This window comes from Culex pipiens, chromosome 3 (assembly GCF_016801865.2).
Source record: "Culex pipiens pallens isolate TS chromosome 3, TS_CPP_V2, whole genome shotgun sequence".
In the NCBI taxonomy this organism is placed as follows: domain Eukaryota; kingdom Metazoa; phylum Arthropoda; class Insecta; order Diptera; family Culicidae; genus Culex; species Culex pipiens.
In genome coordinates, this window is record NC_068939.1 from 169916463 (window position 1) to 169938231 (window position 21769).

General features: G+C 31.5%; 1 protein-coding gene across 1 annotated transcript in view; it reads left to right on the forward strand.

The window, feature by feature from the left end:
* The window catches only part of LOC120417655 (uncharacterized), a 212976-nt gene that overhangs the window by 14575 nt on the left and 176632 nt on the right, over positions 1-21769 (forward strand). The window contains exon 2 of the mRNA XM_039579776.2: positions 14838-14910. The gene's annotated coding sequence lies outside the window, so the exon portion shown is untranslated. The remainder of the gene's footprint in view (positions 1-14837; positions 14911-21769) is intronic.

Below are 21769 nucleotides of genomic sequence, written 5' to 3' on the forward strand. Positions count from 1 at the left end.
ATTTCTGAGCGATCGGATCAGGAGTCGGTAGATCAGCGGGGAATGATCGCGACACTTCCGTTGAATTTGAGCTGACGATTTATGTCATTTAAAACAAACTAGTTGAAAGGAATGGATTAAAAATAAGTTTAAAATATCACACTTAATTTGTGTGTAATTTTGTGAAATTCTGTGATTTTTTGTGAGGTTTGTTTTCCCGCGATTTCCAACAATGTCTTCACAGCTCAAACAACCTCTCAATCCAGTTGCATCTCAGGTTGAACTTTCCGAGCCTCAGCTTTGTCGGCGGCATTCCGTCTAATTTGAATGCTAGCCAACTAATCGAATTACAACTGGCACTCATAATTGCTCTATCCCAGCGTGTGGAGTTCGTGAGGTTCTTCGTACTACCAGTTCCAACGCCCGAAGCCATTTCCCTCGCAAAACACACACGTGTTTGACTCTTTAATTTCTCAATTCCCGCACTGTTGTGCCATTTGTTGGTCAGTGCAAACGTTTCCACTTTATCTCCCCGCAAGATTTCTTTCTATTAGCACGATGTTTGATGAGTGTTAATTTGCTTTTAAATTATCACTTTCATTCCTCGTCCAAAGGAGGGGCCGTTTTTCCTGCCTCTTTGACATTTCAAGATGGCCGCGCCATCGGCTTAACAAATGGCGTCTAAATAGCGTTAAAAAAGAGGCAATTTTCCGGGCGCCTTTTGTTGTCATTGTGTGGGATGATTGCTTTCAGAGTCGGTAGTTTCCTCATCAGAAGACTAATAATAATCATCTTTGGCGAGCCCCCTCAAGACGAGAGGGGGTTGACGAGTTCCGACTCTGGGTTTTTTTTTGTTTGATTGATAAGTTAATCTCTTCTGATGGGTTGACCTTTGCCAGAGGCAGGGTGCAGGCTAATTTTTCTTACAGCTGAGAGAGCTTTGCACAAAAAGTAACTAAAATGTAGATCTTGCGGATGAAAAAACAAACTTGTGTGAATTATTGCTTCAAGACGAGCTCAAAACTAAACGAAGCAGAAGTTTTCGTGAAGAAAAACACAATTAATACAATTTATACTAATTTCGTTTAAGTCTCAATCATTTTTTTACAATTTCAACCACATTTCGAATATTTTTCACATTTTAAAGCAGTTTTATTCATTTTAGAGCATTTAAGTAATGTCAAACAATTCTGTTTATTTTAAACAATGTTTAAAAATTTCAAATTTTATGCATAGTTTTGAGTATTTTTAACTATTTTTAATATTTTTTTTTAAATACCATTTGTAGTCCTTTTCGTACATTTTTTAACAATTTCATGTTATTTTCAATATTATTTTTACAATTTTCAATATTTTTGATTTTTTTTAAATATTTATAAACAATTTTTATTTCAAACAATTGTTCAAAAAAATTATAAAACAAATTGAAAATGCAATTTTAAACAATTTAGCAATATAATGAGTTTTGATCAATTTTTAATCATACAGAAATATTCTATTGAAAAAAACATATTCAATTTTGAATTTAAAATTTAAAATTTCAACCTGTTTAAAATATTCACGATTTTAAACCATTATTAAAAGTTTCAAAAAAATTTCAACAAATTTAATCACTTTGAAAAAATGCATATTGTTACAATCTTAAACAATTTCAAACAATGTTTAACCAGTTTAAACAATGTTAAACAATTTATTACAGCTTTTGAAAAATTTAAAATAAATTAAACAAATTTAAATGAATTAAAACATCTTAAAACAGTGTTGAATAATTTAACACAACTTTAAACAATTTAAAACAATTTCGTAATAATTTTGAAACAAATTTAAAAATGTAAGCAGCTTTGAACTAATTTTAAAACATTTTTTTCAATTTTGATCATTTTTATCATTTTTTGCAAATTTAAGCTTTTTTAGCTAAATTTATTTTGTTTTGAACCATGTCAAACAATTTCATACATGGGTAATTCTCTACCAACTCACACGAAATCGGGAAAAGTTGCCCCGACCCCTCTTCGATTTGTGTGAAACTTTGTCCTAAGGGGTAACTTTTGTCCCTGATCACGAATCCGAGGTCCGTTTTTTGATATCTCGTGACGGAGGGGCGGTACGACCCCTTCCATTTTTGAACATGCGAAAAAAGAGGTGTTTTTCAATAATTTGCAGCCTGAAACGGTGATGAGATAGAAATTTGGTGTCAAAGGGACTTTTATGTAAAATTAGACGCCCGATTTGATGGCGTACTCAGAATTCCGAAAAAACGTATTTTTCATCGAAAAAAAACACTAAAACACTCAAAACTTTTTTTCGTAAAATCGCGATAACTTGTGATGTTTATAAGCAAACCCCTTATGTCTATATATCAAATTTTTTGTAATTGTCTGCTCTACAACTTTGTAGAACATTGTTACACTCTAAAAAATAACCCTGCAAAGTTAGAAAAAACACGAAATTTTAAAATGAAAAATTTTGTTCTAAATGAAAAAATGACCCTTCTGGGACAATGTAGATTCGAAAAGTACATTAAATTTCCCATAAAATGACATGTTCCAAAATTTTTTACAGTCGAGTAACGGAAAATGGGAGAATTTTTAAAACTTTTTTAGTGTTTTTTTCGATGAAAAATACGTTTTTTCGGAATTCTGAGTACGCCATCAAATCGGGCGTCTAATTTTACATAAAAGTCCCTTTGACACCAAATTTCTATCTCATCACCGTTTCAGGCTGCAAATTATTGAAAAACACCTCTTTTTTCGCATGTTCAAAAATGGAAGGGGTCGTACCGCCCCTCCGTCACGAGATATCAAAAAACGGATTCGTGATCAGGGACAAAAGTTACCCCTTAGGACAAAGTTTCACGCAAATCGAAGAGGGGTCGGGGCAACTGCTGTGTGAGTTGGCGGAGAATTACCCACATATTTTGATAATTTTAAACAATTTTAAATAATTTTATACAATTTTGAAAATTTTCAAACAACGTTGAACCAATTTTGAAACAACTTTTTAACAATTTTTAAACTATTTTGAATCAATTTAAAAACAATTTTAAACAATTTTGAAACAACTTTGCAACAATTTTTAAACAGTTTTGAAACAATTTGGAAACAATTTTGAAACAATTTTGAAACAATTTTGAAACAAGTTTGTAACAAGTTTGTAACAATTTTGAAACAATTTTGAACAATTTTGAAACGATTTTGTAACATGTTTGATGCAATTTTGAAACAATTTTTAAACAATTTTTAAAAAAAAATTAAACAATTTTGAAACAATTTTGAAGCAATTTTGAAATAATTTTCAACGTTTTGATACAAATTTGAAACAATTTTTAAATAATTTCAAACAGTTTTGAAACAATTTTCAACTAATTTTTAAACAATTTTAAAACAGTTTTGAAACAATTATGAAACAATTTAAAAACAATTTGGAAACAATTATGAAACAATTTTGAAACAATTTTGAAACAATTCTGAAACAATTTTGAAACAATTTTGAAACAATTTTGAAAACAATTTACAAACAATTATAAAACAATTTTGAAACAGTTTTGAAACAATTCTGAAACAATTTTGAAACACTTTTGAAACAATTTTGAAACAATTTACAAACAATTGTGACACAATTTTGAAACAATTATGAAACAATTTTGAAACTATTTTTATATAAGGGTAATTCTCCGCCAACTCACACAGCAGTTGCCCCGACCCCTCTTCGATTTGCGTGAAACTTTGTCCTAAGGGGTAACTTTAGTCCCTGATCACGAATCCGAGGTCCGTTTTTTGATATCTCGTGACGGAGGGGCGGTACGACCCCTTCCATTTTTGAACATGCGAAAAAAGAGGTGTTTTTCAATAATTTGCAGCCTGAACCGGTGATGAGATAGAAATTTGGTGTCAAAGGGACTTTTATGTAAAATTAGACGCCCGATTTGATGGCGTACTCAGAATTCCGAAAAAACGTATTTTTCATCGAAAAAAACACTAAAAAAGTTTTAAAAATTCTCCCATTTTTCGTTACTCGACTGTAAAAAATTTTGGAACATGTCATTTTATCGGAAATTTAATGTACTTTTCGAATCTACATTGTCCCAGAAGGGTCATTTTTTCATTTAGAACAAAATTTTTCATTTTAAAATTTCGTGTTTTTTCTAACTTTGCAGGGTTATTTTTTAGAGTGTAACAATGTTCTACAAAGTTGTAGAACAGACAATTACAAAAATTTTGATATATAGACATAAGGGGTTTGCTTATAAACATCACGAGTTATCGCGATTTTACGAAAAAAAGTTTTGAAAAAGTTGGTCGTCATCGATCATGGCCGTTCATGCCCAAGTAACAATTTTAGTTTTACTGTAGTTTTGGAGAAGTTATGTAGAATTCCTGAGAAAATGTATGTGAGATGCCTTTTAGTCCCACATGCTGTGTTAAATAAGTGTTAAATCAGCAATAAAGCTAAAATGGACTACTTTAGGAGGTTAGCCAGAGTAAAAATTAAGAGTATCATAAGACATTATAATTTTATTGTGTACCTAATAAATACTTTATAAAGCTCTTCAATGCTCAAATAAAACTTTCTAGTTTAGAAAAGATTTTTGTGGCAACCTGTAGGAACTCCTAAAGGTTATAACAAAGCACGAAGCATTTATGAATGTTCTCTCAAAGAGAACCAAAAGCCTGTACAAAAAGAGAACAGCATGCTGATTTACTTGATTAAAGACAAATATTCTTATGCGAAATTGAATTCTAAAAGGCTTATGGTAGTGGATTATAATAATTGTATAAATATATTTAATCACTTGCATTTCTCCAATGAAATGTACCGTTACAGTAGTGCCAAAAAAAATTACCGAACATTTTTTCAAGATAGCTCGAAAAAATGGAACGCGCCTTTAAAATTATCACAAAAAAACTAAACTTTTATCGAAAAAAAAATCTTTTTCGCCGGATGTTGCTCCAAATTCAACATGGCTACGATTTCCAGCACTTCGATTTGTTTGGCAATATGGCGAAAATTTATAAATATTGAAATTCTTTTGTAAGTCTTTTTCAAATTCAATGCTTCCTCAAAGACTCTTTCCCAAAACTCGCTAGGAATAACTTGATTCAAAAAGGATTTATTAGGGTTTAAAACAGGCTCACAATGCTTTATCGTGGTCTTAACCAAGATTAAATTGCACACGGCTGGGAACGTAGCGCATGCGGGCTTCATCAACTGCAAATAGATCGACTTGGACAACGGATTTGAATTTGGCAATAATTCAATAAAAAACACGTTTTTGTTAGTTTGCATGGGGTTTATTTACTATATAAGAACTAAAAAAGCACAAACTCGATCACTCAACACAGTTCAATGACCAAACTTTAAACAGCGAAGTTGGGTTGGACACTGCCTTAAAAAGCAACTACTTTCACTATTTTTACCTTCTGTTGCTATTACAATTTTTAACTCCACCACAATATAGACTGCGCACCACAAACAATGATATTTTAAAACGATTATCACTCTCTTTCCAAATTAAACATATTAGTGAACAAAAAACCGCTGCAATCAGCACAAGCAAAACTGTAAATGACAGCGCGTAGCAATACAGATAATAAAATCTTGATGGTTTTGAATAAGGTAACTCTAAGGATGAAAAGTTTTATCAACTACTTTTCGAAAACCATATGTATTTAAAGAAGTTCTAATCAAGGCTGAAAGGCTTTGATAAAAGGGACAGGACGAAGAACACTAAAACGAAAACAATTTGATAAAATGCCTCGTTTAGTAACGCTAAATTGCAAAATAACATGATGTACATCCACTTTGACACAATAATGATAATGCACAGCACCAGTACATGCAACAATTGCAAAGCAAAAGAATTTCTGGTTCAGTGAAATGTTCCGATTTCTCACAATTCTATCACAATTCAAACACGATAAAAAACCACCAATTAAAAAATATTTTATTATTATCAACACATAGTTATTAAGTCATATGTAATTTTAAAACTTTAACCGAAAATTCACTAGTAATTATGCCCAGAAGCGTTTTTCAAAAAATCAGCTCTCCTCTCAATGTATTTCACTGCGCTGTTCACGTACAACTGAATATGTCAAAGTGAAAGTACAAATCTAACAAGATTGATAAAATGCTTACGGAAGACTTAACAGATTTAAAGCAGCATTTGTTAAGTTAATCAAGCTATATCAAGAATTCTTCAGGCGTACTTAAAGTGTAAAGTTGAAATCTTAATTAAAACTTCTAAACAAAATTCTTCATGATATCTTGAAAAATTCTTTAAAATATGTTTAAGTTTGTGGAATGGTAAAACCTGTTGGATTTGGTGAAAGATGTAACAAATCTTTATTGCATTTAATAAAACTATTATAAAAATGCTTAAGAATCAAAGGCATTTGTCTTGCTACTTGGGATGGTCACCCGCGACAGACACGGACGACGAAACAAAGAGAAACGCAAAAAGTAACTTTTTCAAAACTTTTTTTCGTAAAATCGCGATAACTCGTGATGTTTATAAGCAAACCCCTTATGTCTATATATCAAAATTTTTGTAATTGTCTGTTCTACAACTTTGTAGAACATTGTTACACTCTAAAAAATAACCCTGCAAAGTTAGAAAAAACACGAAATTTTAAAATGAAAAATTTTGTTCTAAATGAAAAAATGACCCTTCTGGGACAATGTAGATTCGAAAAGTACATTAAATTTCCCATAAAATGACATGTTCCAAAATTTTTTACAGTCGAGTAACGGAAAATGGGAGAATTTTTTAAACTTTTTTAGTGTTTTTTTCGATGAAAAATACGTTTTTTCGGAATTCTGAGTACGCCATCAAATCGGGCGTCTAATTTTACATAAAAGTCCCTTTGACACCAAATTTCTATCTCATCACCGTTTCAGGCTGCAAATTATTGAAAAACACCTCTTTTTTCGCATGTTCAAAAATGGAAGGGGTCGTACCGCCCCTCCGTCACGAGATATCAAAAAACGGACCTCGGATTCGTGATCAGGGACTAAAGTTACCCCTTAGGACAAAGTTTCACGCAAATCGAAGAGGGGTCGGGGCAACTTTTCCCGATTTCGTGTGAGTTGGTAGAGAATTACCCATAATTTTGATACAATTTTGGAAAAATTTAAACAATTTGAAATTAATTTTTAAATAATTTTGAAAATATTAAAATAACAATTTTGAAACCATTTCCAAACAATTTTGAATCAATTTTGAAAGAGCTTTTGAAACAATTATAAAACAATTGAGAAACAATTTTTAAACAGTTTTGAAACAATTTTGAAACAATTTTGAAACAATTTTAAAACAATTTTGAAACAATTTTGAAACAATTTTGAAACAATTTTGAAACAATTTTGAAACAATTTTGAAACAATTTTGAAACAATTTTGAAACAATTTTGAAACAATTTTGAAACAATTTTGAAACAATTTTGAAACAATTTTGAAACAATTTTGAAACACTTTTGATGAAATTTTGAAACAATTTTGAAACAATTTTGAAACAATTTTGAAACAGTTTTGAAACAATTTTGAAACAATTTTGAAACAATTTTGAAACAATTTTTAAACAATTTTGAAACAATGTTGAAACAACTTTGAAACAATTTTGAAACAATTATTAAACAATTTTGAAACAATTTTGAAACAATTTTGAAACAATTTTGAAACAATTTTGAAACAATTTTGAAACAATTTTGAAACAATTTTGAAACAATTATGAAGCAATTTTGAAACAATTATGAAACAATTTTGAAACAATTATGAAACAATTTTGAAACAATTTTGAAACAATTTTGAAACAATTTTGAAACAATTTTGAAACAATTTTGAAACAATTTTGAAACAATTTTGAAACAATTTTGAAACAATTTTGAAACAATTTTGAAACAATTTTGAAACAAGTTTCAAACAATTTTGAAACTATTTTGAAACAATTTTGAAACAAGTTTAAAAAAAATTGTGAAAAAAATGAAAAAAAATTTAAACAATTTAAAAACAATTTTGAAACAATTTTGAAACAACTTTGAAACAATTTTAAGAAAAAATTGAAAAAAAATTAAACAATTCAAAAACAATTATCGAACATTTTTGAAACAATTTTTAAACAGCTTTGAAAAGATTTTGAAACAGTTTTGAAACAGTTTTGAAACAATTATGAAACAATTTCTAAAAATTTTCAGACAACTTTGAAGCAATTTTAAAACAATTTCAAAACACTTTTTAAAGAATTTAGAAACAATTTTGAATCAATTTTGAAACACAGTTTAATAACAATTTTAAAACATTTTTAAAACAATTTTGAAATTGAGCATTAGCATGAGCATGAGAGAATTGTTTAATGAATTTTGAAATTATTTTGAAACTCAAATATAAAACTTTTAATAACGAGCAATTCCATGCCAAATAGGGAATCGGTTGTACCCGACCCTCTCCGATTTCAATGAAACTTTGTAGACATGTTATCCTTCGCTTATATAAGCCATTTTTGTGTATATGGAGCCAGTTCCACACGATAATGACATTTGAGAAGGGCGTAAGTGTTTTAAATATTTTTGTAATTCGGAATTTAAATATTTCTGTATTTCGAAGCCGTTGCATCGTATCAAAAAGTGGTCAAACACAAACTTGTAGGAAATTTGACGGGCTTTTCGATAAAAATACACTGAAAGAAAAAAACACCCAACTTTTATGAGATTTTTTGATTTTTAAGTTTAAAAGTCAAATTTGAGGGGGAGCCCACGATTTTTTTTCGTTCAAAGTTTTTGTGAAGATAGCCTAAGATGTTACTAAAAGACTCACGAAAAATGCAGGATGGAGCAACTCACCTAAAAAAATACAAAAATCATTCACTGAAACTGTTTTTTTGAAAAGTGCTCTAAACGTCAAAATTTTCAAAAACCAAATACGGGAATCGATTCTCCAGACAATTTTACATAAAAGTCTCCAAATTGACCATTGTCTTAAGTCCAATCCTTGTGAAGTTACAGCGGTTTTAAAAATAAAAATGTAGAAAAAATAGGTTTTTTGATGGTTTTTGGCAATTTCTATATGACAGACTTGATTTTTCAGTCTCGTAAATATTTTTACCGGAAAGCTCGTCCAATTTCCCATAAGTTTGTCTTTGACCACATTTCAATTGGATGTATGGGCTTACAGATATAAGCTAATTTACTATCCAGGTTACTATACTACACTGAAAAAATATGATGTTTTCAATTATGAGCAATGTAATTAGCTTATATCTGCAAGCTCATACATCCAATTTAAATGTTGTCAAAGACAAACTTATGGGAAATTTGACGAGCTTTCCGGTAAAAATATTTACGAGACTGAAAAATTAAGTCTGTCATATAGAAATTGCCAAAAACCATCAAAACACCTATTTTTTCAACATTTTTATTTTTAAAACCGCTGTAACTTTACAAGGATTGGACTTAGGACAATGGTCAATATGAAGACTTTTATGTAAAATTGTCTGGAAAATCGATTTCCGTATTCGATTTTTGAAAATTTTGACGTTTAGAGCACTTTTCAAAAAAACAGTTTCAGTAAATGATTTTTGTATTTTTTTAGGTGAGTTGCTCCATCCTGCATTTTTCGTGAGTCTTTTTGTAACATCTTAGGCTATCTTCACAAAAATTTTGAACGAAAAAAAAATCGTGGGCTCCCCCTCAAATTTGACTTTTAAACTTAAAAATCAAAAAATCTCATAAAAGTTGGGTGTTTTTTTCTTTCAGTGTATTTTTATCGAAAAGCCCGTCAAATTTCCTACAAGTTTTTCTTTGACCACTTTTTGATACGATGCAACGGCTTCGAGATACAGAAATATTTAAATTCCGAATTACAAAAATAATTAAAACACTTACGCCCTTCTCAAATGTCATTATCGTGTGGAACTGGCTCCATATACACAAAAATGGCTTATATAAGCGTAGGATAACATGTCTACAAAGTTTCATTGAAATCGGAGAGGGTCGAGAAAAAAGTACCTGAAAAATTCCTGTTTTGGGCTGGAATTGCTCTAACAATTTTTAAAAAATTTTAAATACAGTTTTATAACAATTATTAACAATTTCAACAATTTTTGACATTATAAAAAATAACAGTTTTTAACAATTATCCATAATTAAAACATTTTTTTACCATTTTTATAAAATTAAACTACATTTAACCATTTTAAAGAATTTTCACAATTTTTAATTATCTTAAACTATAAAAAATGCTTACATTGTGCTTATTTACTCTGAAAAAAAACAGACGATTTAGATTGAAATAATTTACAACTTTGCACCACGTCCAAACTACACAAGAAATTTTGAAAATCATTCAAAAAACGTTTCTGTTAAAATGAATTTTCTATCACAATTTTACCTGAATTATTTAACAGTAAATTCTTTAAAAATCTTAGAACTTTTAGTAATGAAGCCCATTGCTGCCTGAGAAAATATTTTTTTAATTCACAGAATTCTCTGGATTGATTTTAAATATTTTTATTTGAATTTTAGTTGCTGATTCAAACATTTTTATCAATTGCACATGTAATTCACATAATTTTATTCCAAGGACTCATTTTTGTGTAATTTTTTATGTTTAAACAATTGAAAACGGCTTATTTTCATTTTTTAAGTTCTCTAATGTCCATTAGGGATTCTGAATGGAAAAAATAAAAATGATACATTTTGTCCCAGAAACCCCGTGTTCCTCGCCTCATAGTTGCGTCCCCGAGTTGTCCAAGCGTGGCCTTCCTTAACTTAATATTTTACGATGACTGCCGGTCGCTCTGACAGAAGTAGGCTTTGTCCAGCTTAAAAAAAACGCGTCATAAAGACCATACAGCACCATCAATTAGAAGGCCACGTGTAGTGTACGAAACTTGGTCAGCCATGAAGGAGTGATTTTATTGCTGACCGCTGAATGCCGAATTGATAATTTTGGACAATGCTGTTGATGTTTGTTGGTCGATTTCCTTGATGTTTTGGTGTATATTTATGTTTCCTGTTTTTTTTTAGTTTGAAATTATCCAGTCCATTCCAAACCGAATTACTGGCAACACTTCAAAACTGTCAAATTGAAATACACTGAAATAAATTTGCACATAATCTTAACGGTAATTAAAATTGAAAACTCTACTTTTCTTAGCAAAAAAATCTTTCTAATTGCCGAAAATCGTTTTTCAACGCTAAAACATGTCCCAAAAGCCGCACCTCATAAACCTTAATCACCGACTAAGCGCTTCAACGGTTTAACGACCATTTTCCCCTCGCTTAAATTTCCCGCACGTTTCTTGAGCCTTCAAAAATGATTTTTTTTTACTTCCAAATTTAGTCGCATTAATTAGCGCAGGGTGAAACCCGGTGCGCTCATAATTCACCGCTAAATTAGCGAAACATATGCTCTACCAGACCGTTTACGATCTTTTAGTCGCCAACATCTGAGAGCCGATTTTTTTTTCTCCCAGTGTAATTTCCACCCTGACACGCTTCCTAAAACAAACCATAAAGTTCACTCGGCCACGTAGTGACGTCTTTGCGGCAAGCGTTTTCTTTTCCGAAGTGGCCTTAGTCATAATTTAATCATTTGACGCCGGAAAAGTTGAAAAAAAACTCTTCCTTCCGAAAAGAAAAAAACGCACCAAGGTTCGTCGCTTATCGGCGCAGCTCAAAGTCGTTGAAATCTTTCGTGCCCTCCAAGCGTAATCAATCTTGCGCGCCACGGCCTACTGCGCCTCGCAAACCGGCCTTGAAGGGTAACTATGTGGTGTGTGATTAAATTAGTTCTGATTTGGGGAGGCTGATTTGGTTCAGTGTTTTAGCATTTTTCATGGCGTGTTGCGAGAGGGGGGGTTCGAGAGAGCAAAAATGGGTAAAATTAACTCACTTGAACTGACACGTGTGAGGGGTGGAGAGGAGAGGTTAATCATAGGCTAAAATCTCATTTTCCGACATTGTTAAACACTTTCTAACGTTAAGTGGGCGCCCCAAGCTGGAAACTAAAGGCGGCTTAAAACTGAGAGCAAAACGCAATCACGAAGGTTTGGTTATAGGCCTATTTAAATCCCAAAAAAAACAAAAGCTGGTTGCATTTTCTTGTTTATATTTATGAAAACCTTAGAGTCCATAAAAAACACTATTTTTTCAAGATATTTTTTCTAAGTATTTTAAAGCTTTGATTTTTTTTATTTTTATTTATAAAATGGCCAAAAAGTGCATTTCGTGAATTCTGATGAAAATATTACGCTGGACAATTTTTAAGTATGAATTATTTTATAAGTTAAATGTATTGAAAATCTGGCAACCCTGTTTTTAATTATTCGCTGGAAAGGAAGCTGTAGTTTTTTTTTTTCAACCAACTCAAAGTAAAATAAATAATTTGTCCGACTTTTGAATACTGTTCCTTTAAATTAATTGATATTGTCAACCTTCTCGCCAAATCAAGAAGATTGATAATCTGGCAACCATGTCGTAAGATATCACCACACGAGTTCGATTTATGAAATATATAAGGTCCAATGTAGCGGTTTTTTTTGTTCCGATAAATTCTATTTACTGAAATTCTGGGAGCTCTGCCAAGATTTATGGCAAAAAATCGAGTGAGTTTAAATTAATGTTCAAAAATACAAAAGAAAAATGAGAATTAGGAAATTAAGTTCAATAATATAATTTTTGAAATTTGATTTAAAATTGTTAAAAAAGTTTAAAAAACGATCGAAGGTTGAAATTGTTTCAAAATTGATTCAAACATGTATCAAAATGATTTTAAAGTTCAAAATTGTTTTATAATTGATTCAAAATTAATTTACATTTTTTCGAAAACTGTTTCAAAATTTTTTTCAGAGTTGTTTCAAAGCTGTTTAAAGTTGTGTAATTTTTTTTTAAATTCAAAAAATGTGAAAAATTCGAAAAATGTTTAAAAATTGTTCAAAAATTGTTTCAAAATTGTTTCAAAATTGTTTCGAAATTGTTTCAAAATTGTTTCAAAATTGTTTCAAAATTGTTTCAAAATTGTTTAAAAATTGTTTAAAAATTGTTTCAAAATTATTTCAAAATTGTTTCAAAATTGTTTCAAAGTTGTTTCAAAATTGTTTCAAAAATGTTTAAAATTGGTTTCAAAATTGTTTCAAAACTGTTTAAAAATTGTTTCAAAATTGTTTCAAAATTGTTTCAAAACTGTTTCAAAATTGTTTCAAAATTGTTTCAAAATTTTTTCAAAACTGTTTCAAAATTTTTTCAAAATAGTTTCAATTTTTTTTTCGAAATTGTTTCAAAATTGATTCAAAATTGTTTCAAAATTGTTTCAAAATTGATTCAAAATCGTTTCAAAGTTGTTTCACCATTGTTTCCAAATTATTTCAAAATTATTTAAAAAATAGTTTCAAAATTGTTTCAATATTGTTTCAATATTGTTTCAAAAAAGTTTCAAAATTATTTTAAAATTGTTTTTACAAGTTAAAAAAAATTACAAATTACCTGAATTCTTAAAAATTGTTGAAAATTGTTCATTTTTTTTAATTGTTAAAAATTTTAATTTTTTTTTAAATTGTTGAAAATTGCAAAAAATTGCTAAAAAGCGTTAAAAATTGTTAAAAATTGTTAAAAAAAATTTAAAATTGTTAAAAATTGTTAAAAATTGTTAAAAATTGTTAAAAATGGTTAAAAATTGTTAAAAATTGTTAAAAATTGTTAAAAATTGTTAAAAATTGTTAAAAATTGTAAAAATTTGTAAAAAAATGTTAAAAAAATTTCAAAATTGTTAAGATTTGTTAAAAATTGTAAAAAATTGTTAAAAATTATTCAAAGTAGTTCAAAATTGTAAAAAAATGTTAAAAATTGTTTAAAGTTGTTAAAAATTGATAAAAATTGTTAAAAATTGTTAAAAATTGTTAAAAATTGTTAAAAATTGTTAAAAATTGTTAAATATTGTTAAAAATTGTAAAAATTTTTAAAAAATTGTAAAAAATTGTAAAAAATTGTAAAAAATTGTAAAAAATTGTAAAAAATTGTAAAAAAAAATGTAAAAAATTGTAAAAAATTGTAAAAAATTGTAAAAAATTGTAAAAAATTGTAAAAAATTGTAAAAAATTGTAAAAAATTGTAAAAAATTGTAAAAAATTGTTAAAAATTGATAAAAATTGTTAAAAATTGTTAAAAATTGTTAAAAATTGTTAAAAATTGTTAAAAATTGTTTAAAAATTTGTTGAAAAATTGTTAAATATTGTTAAATTTTTTTAAAAATTGTTTTTTTTAAATTGTAAAAAGTTATTTAAAAATTGTTAAAAAATTTTAAAACCTGTAATTTTTTGTATTAATTGTTAAAAATTGTTAAAAATTGTAAAAAATTGTTCAAAATTGTAAAAAATTGTTCAAAATTGTAAAAATTGTTCAAAATTGCTAAAAACTGAAAAAAAATTGTAAAAATTTGTTTATAATTGTTAAAATTTGTTTAATTTTTTTAAAAATTGTTAATTTTTTTAAAAATTATTAAAAATTGTAAACAATTGTTAAAAATTGTTAAATATTGTTAAATATTGTTAAATATTGTGAAAAAATTAAAAAAAAAATGTTTAAAAATTGTTAAAATTGTTTAAAATTGTTGAAAATTGTTAAAAATTGTAAAAAAATTAAAAAAAATTGTTGAAAATTGTAAAAAAAAAAATAAAAAAATGTTAAAAATTCTTTAAAAAAATGTTAAAATAGTAAAAGTTAATAAAAAATGTTAAAAATTGTTAAAAATTAGAAAAAAAAACTGATATTTTTTTTAAAATGTTAACTTAAAATAAAATAAAATTAATTCAAATTGTGTTCTTTTAATTTTAAAAATTTTTATTTTTTCAACTTCCATCTTTTCAGATTCCTCCCTTGAGTCTAAATTTTTCGCGACACTGACCACTCTCACACCTGGCCCGGCTGGTCTTCTAATCAGGTAAGTTTCGCAGCACACATAAGGAGCGTGGGGCCGGCCCCCTAATAACAGGATTTTATCAATTAGTATGCAAATTGGCCGCAGTTTAGCGGGTTTCTCGCCGAGTCTGTTTTTTTTTTGTTGTTGCTCTTTGCATTTTCATTTTTTGTCGGTGTGTCACGCGAATTGCCCCAACGGACTCAGACAACTGCAGTGTTTGGTGCATTAGACAGGTAATTAGTCTCTCCTCTAGTTTGAGTTGAGGTGAAAAACTATTGATTAGGGCCACCACCATCCACTGGGCTGCAAGTTTGCTCGCACAGACTGTTTGTTTAGGTGGAAATAATTGGCGTTTTGGCGCGCTCGCGCGCGTGTCTAGACTTTGATGCATAATCAGTTGCTGATTATGTGGAAAGCCCCTATTTCGCGAAAAGTTAAAAAAAAAACTATACTAAAATAGTCGATCCAAAACGGGAACCGCAAAACCGCTTCGCGAGGTGCGATTTTTTTTTCTAAATCGCATTTTACGTGATTAATTAGTAGCTGAAAAGGGGTGGGGGGTTCTTTTTTGTTAAGGCAACATCTTATCAGAGTGGATAGATCTCGAAAAGGTTTTTGTTACTTGCCTCCGTTCGATTGATTGCTGCCCACACACTCAGGGTTTTGATTAATGTTGAGGGAGGGAGGTTCTCGACTCACATAATGTTTTTTTTGCTGAATTTTATAGGCAGTCAGCGATAAACGGTTCGTGTTGGAAATTTCACTAAACGGATCGTCGGTTTTAATTAATTAACTCAACCCTTGCCGGAGCAGCTAAAACTGGGTAACGATCTAGAGGCATTGATTAGAAATTCGATTGCATGCTGAGTGGGTGGACCTACCCTCCTGCTGCTTTATTTGAATCACGATCTTATACTTTTGGCTGAAATGGTATTTATAAACTTCAAGTTTGACTCCCCAGTAGTGGGCTTTCATCGATGAATTTTTAATTAGAAGTTTAATTGGTGCAACAAAGTGTGAACATCTTGAAGATAGTGATGAGTTTGAACTCAAACTTTAATAAAAATGAGGACTTTTTCACGCAACATTTCAGGGAAACCAATATTATCATGAATTTATCAAGATTTTAAAAGCTTTTGACAGTAGCAGAAATGTTTCAATGTTGTTTAAAGCATGTTGTGATACTTTTTTTTATCCAGCATTGGAAATCAGGAAAAGTAGATTTTTCGCTCATCTCCCTTAATAAATTTTGTACCAGCCTAATTATTTAAGGCAAAAAACAAATTTGTATATAATGTTTCCAAGTTTGGCTAAACTTAATTTAAATAAGGCCCAAATGTTTTAGATTTCCTTTTTTTTTTAAAAAGCCTAAGAATTTTTTTTTTTTTGCAAAAACTGTGAGTTTTTATCGATTGTAATAAAAACTCAGGCTAGTACAAGCTTTCGAGAGACAGGCTCAGGTCGTGGTCAAAACAACGAATTTTTCAGACCAATTTTCAATTTTTTAAAACAATGAACAGTTGGGTTCAGTATTTAAAAAAAATTATAATGAATTTACTTGTATTCTATAGTCTCGAAATTTTTAATTTATAATAAGTCGATTGCACAATTTTTATCAATAAAAATTTCAAATTCCAGCTTTTGCTGGAATTGTTTTGATTCCTGTTTTTAACCAAAATTTCGAAAAGAACAAGCAAACATTTGAAATCAAAACTGCATTGGAATGATAAGAAGAAATATTAAAATGAAGAAATGAATAAAAAATGGATGCGCGACAAAAGGTCGAAAGACATTAGGTCGAATGGACAAAAGGTCGAATGCCAAAATGTCGAAAGACATAAGGCCGAATCAACAAAAGGTCCTTTTAATTCCGTTATATATATAGCGGAATTAAAAGGAACAACTCGTCTCTTTATATTCACAGTAATGCAATCTGCTAAAACGCTTAAGGGGTTGTTACATACATGTAGAAAATCAAAAAAAAAATCATTTTACAGAAAATTTATTAAATCCACTTAAAAGATGATTTTCAATCACTCCTGAAAGTTTCATGAAGATATTTCATGATTTAACTGAGTTAGAGACGATTTAAGCTCAGAATTTTGCCTTGCGCAAAGCCAACTGTCTAACTTTCTGAGCGTTTTTCTCTGAACACCAAGTTGATTTACGGGTGCCACGATATCTCGAGATGGGTTAGACCAAACTGGCTGAAATTTTGAATGAAGACTCCCAAGACATGTCCGGTGTGCATGACGAAGCCCGATTTTGAAATTTTAAATTTTCAAAAAATACAAAAATGAAAAACTGGCGATTTTTTATATGAAAAACTGGAAAATATTTTTATCTTTTTTTAAATAAACTTTTTGAAAATCTGCTTTCGTCATGCACATGGAACTGGTTTAATGAGTCTTCGCCAAAATTTTGAGCCGATTTGGTCGAAGCAATGTTGAGATATCGTGGCACCCGTTTTCTGAAACGGCCAACTTCAAATAGCTATATCTCGGCAATGATACAACCAAATGTCTTCAAATTTGTTTTGTTAATAGATGAAAATGTATATTTCAATGCCCTGAAAACAGATTTTGAAAAAAGTTTAATTATGTGCTCAAACCGACCTCTGACATTTTTGCCGATTTACATGTATGTAACCCCTTAACCAAACCACAACAAAAGGTTAAAAATGGACAAAAGTTCGAATGGATAAAACGTCCAAAGGTCGAATGTGAAAAAAATGAAAAAAATAATTATAAATATAAACGTCAAAAAAAAAATTCTCACAAAAAATCTGATTTTTAGTAATGACCTTTTTTTTAATAAACAGAATAACTTAAAACACATTTACTTGCGCTTGACCTGCCAAACATACGAGAATTTTCCCTATATTTTATAGTTCAAGTAAACACTATTCATGTACAAATTTCAATTAAATTATATTAATATGCGTATCCCTTGATAAAATGATTAGGAACGAAAAATTTCTAAACTAAATTTTTAAACATCTGAGAAAAAAGTCTTTAAAATACTTTAGACATTACCAATTAGAATTCATAAATGAAAATTTAAATACGTTCCAATTTAAAAACATATTTAAGAAGAGCTTTAAAAAACGCAAACAGTAAACAATTGATTTGTTTTAAACCAAGAAATAAATCTTGCCGCTTTTTTTTTGAGAAAATGAAAAATTCTTTTTAATCAAAAATACTCCTTAAACCGAGCAATTTATTGCGAATAAGTCGATTTTTGTTTTGCTTAATGTTTTTTTTTTTTCATTGTCCTTTCAACGTTTTTTTTTCCATTCGATCTTTTGTCCACTTTCGACCTTTTGTTCTTTCAACTTTTTGTCCATTCGACCATTTGCCCATTCGACTTTTTGACATTCGACCTTTTGCCCAGGGTTGCAAATGAGTGATAGAAAAGCTATCAATCGATTATCTCTGCACCAAAATCATCCGAGTGTATAGCGGCCGTCACTATAGCTTGTGAGATCTCTTCATGCGTCTCGTGATTCTCAGCGATGTCATTCTCTCTCTATCACTCTTCCCCTTTTCCTCGACTATGCGCTCTCACCGCTGAGTCTCTCAATCTCTCCGAAAACTGCAATAAGAGAACGCGAGATGGCGAATAGGAGCCGACCACACATGACGTCCCGTTAAACTACGTTTGCGAAATTGGCTTTGTGGCGGCTTTTGTGGTTAAACGCTGTTGCGGTAGGATGATCGTGGAAGCGGGAATGAGAGAGAAAAGGAAAATGTCAATCGCGAGTGTGTAAACACGAAAACGTGTTCGGCTATGTTCGGCACTGAGAGTTTCGATGAGGAGAGAAGAGCAGTTGTATTCGAGGCATGATTATTCAGGCGGGATAATTGTAATTGCTGAGAGCTGATATTTTAACAACCCTGTCTGAGCCCAAACAAAAATGCAAATTAAATCCATTTTCGGTTTTGGTGGAGATTTGCTGAACTGTTTTAATCAAAAGAACATCTTTTTTAAGCTTGTCTTATTTTCAATAAAATAATTTCATCTTAAATTTATTAACTTTTCGATTTGATACGTCTAAAATTCAATTATTTCTCCACTTTTTTCGGCAGTGTTGCCAGATCATCCAAAAACAAAAACCAAAAGAAATGGACTTCCAAATACACACCTAACGATGTGCAACTACACAGCAAAAAAGTGTTGCCAAAGTTTTTGATAGCTCTTGATTAAAAAAAAAACTTAAAGTGTTGCCAGATCATGAAACATAATTATTTACAAAAAAACTCTGCTCAACAAACATCCAAACTGGTGATTACGACAGTCGTTTCAATCAATCTTTACGACATCCAACCTGGAAATGTGTTTTCAATTTTTATCTATATTGGTCTGTTGGCAGTGTTACCAGATTATTTATTTAAAATGTCTTTTGAACTGAATGCTGACATGTCATTCACAAGTTTTAGTTTTTATGTTTATTGACAGTTACATAATCTTTATTTTTATCCAAACTAAAAAGATACAAACTAAAAATTAAAATTTCAGAGTCTGCTCACCCAAACTCGCTAAAATAAGAATAACAATTTGCATTACGACATAATTACCCACTATCAGTTTCACGTAATGAACGGGTTCGCAAGGACAAATCCAAACCCTTTTGCGAAGGAAAACATCGAACACTTGAGGGCAAATAATCCACACCAAGGTGGTCACATTTTACAGGTGTAGCGGGGAAAGGTGCAACCAAAAGCCCAACACAATTGAAGTAAACCGCGCTCGCGGTACTTTCATGATCCGCCTGCGACTTTGAGCCCCGCCTCCAAAATAGGTGGGAGCAACTCCGAGGAAAATAAATCAATTCAATTAGCTCATTTATTACGGACGCGCGCGCCCGCGCCCTCTCCAAAGGGGAGTGCGAACGACTGTATTGTCACGAGACTCGATTGTTTACAGTGTAACCTGGAGGGGGACATACTTCGATTACGTAACGGTGAACCTGTTCAATTTTGACAGTTCGCAAATCAGAGTTTACGTAACCTCAATGTTGAATTACATTGAATTATTCTATGTAATTCAACACTGTGGTAACGTAAACTCTGATTTGTGAACTGTCATATTGATTGAAATTACTAAACGAAACGTCAAAGCAAAAGGTTGACACTTTCCGGGACAAATTCTCACTCCTGACCGATAGTAACAACAACAAAACGGTCTACCGGGCAGTTCGCCCCAAACACGCCACCGCCAACTGTCAATATCTGGCGTTGCATAAAAGGTACCGGATGTCACTGTCGATTACATTTCATAACACACAACGACAACGACGAGAACCAGTAGCAGTCGCCGCGCAGTAGGCCAGCGAACTGGCCGGCCTACTTGTAGAGTGGTAGCCCGCGCTTGTGGGCTATGACAGCTCCCCGAGCCTGCTACTACGATCGAGAGTGAAAAGACACACACACCGTGGGTAAGTCCGGCCCGGGTTGCCACGACCGGCCAAGATAATTGGTTATTAATGTTTATTATTTCATCTAATAATATAATCTTTCATAAACGTACGTACTCTTGGTTGGGATTTTGCGAACTGGGGAACCTCAACTTCTTGCAGGAGAAGCTACTGAACTGTTGTCTTAACGGGGAACTGTCAAATCAGCCAAGGTCACACAATTTAGTGGGTTGAAGAAACTTGCGTCTCTTTCGACTACTTAGAGGCTCCTCAACCCAGGTTGTAAAACACGATAGAAAACACGACACCCGATACAGGACGGTGGGGTTCCGTGCAAAATTGACGGAACCCAACGAGGTCGCCGGGTCGTCACGGATCGTCAATAGCTACTGCCGGTCAGAGTCGCCGCCGGCATGACTCACGGACCGGTTTTTGCGACAACGTCGCACCCAAAAAAAAGATACCCCAAAAAGCTGGTTATCAAACAACTTCCGAGTCTGGTGGGTTGCACCTGACGAGTTGATCGAAACCGGTGCGGAGCTTCAACCCCCTCGGGGTAGGTCGGATTCTAAGTCACGACAGAGTTATACAACGCAGAGCCGTGACAATGTTTAGCGCAGATTGCGATCGCAGAGCGTCGTCGTGAAGTGCGATTTTCAACGGGGTGATACGACGGTTGACAGCCGATCGAAGGAGGCGGACTGTCAACGCAGTTGTGCGATGACAGTTCGAAGTTTTGTTTTGTTTTTGATAGTTTTAAGTAGCAGTTTCATTCGCAACTCATTTCAAGTTTTGTAGTGGAAAATTCCAAGGAAATGTAAACAAAAAACAAAAGGTCTAAATCGCTTTCTCTGATACTGTCACACCCAGCCCGGGAGCATGTTGACAGCTCCCATACAAACTGAGCGTACCCCGTTTTGTGGGCCCAGTGGGCCTAAGATGGCGGTCTTGGATATTATCTAGCCAAACTTTTGAAAATGGCGAATAGTTTAAATAAATATAGTTTTTGCCTTGTTTTGGTTTAAAACGACAAAATAAGCATTCTGGAATCATTTTCTTTAAAAACTTGTTTAGAGATACGCCACGTTCAAATATTAGTTTAGAACAGTAGAAGTGAGTGTGCCACAAAAGCCGTCACGAAAAAAAAGTTTCCTATGCAAATTTTAAGTAGCGTATTTGATCGGCGGACTCCGACGAGGCCCACTTGCCATCTGTCGGTGAATACGCGCAACTCACGATAACTGTCATCTTAGGGTCCGGTTGGTCACACCACTGTCACTGACTTTGTTTATGTTTTTGATTTTCCTGGCACGGTGCATTGTTCTATTGTTAATGTTTTAGTTTCAGTGGCACGGAGTGATGCTCGCACACTAATGTAAAACAAAATGACGCAAGCTTGGACAAGGACCTTGGACAAGCTTCTTCAAACTGTCAAAAAATCAAAACAAAGAGGAATGGAAGGAC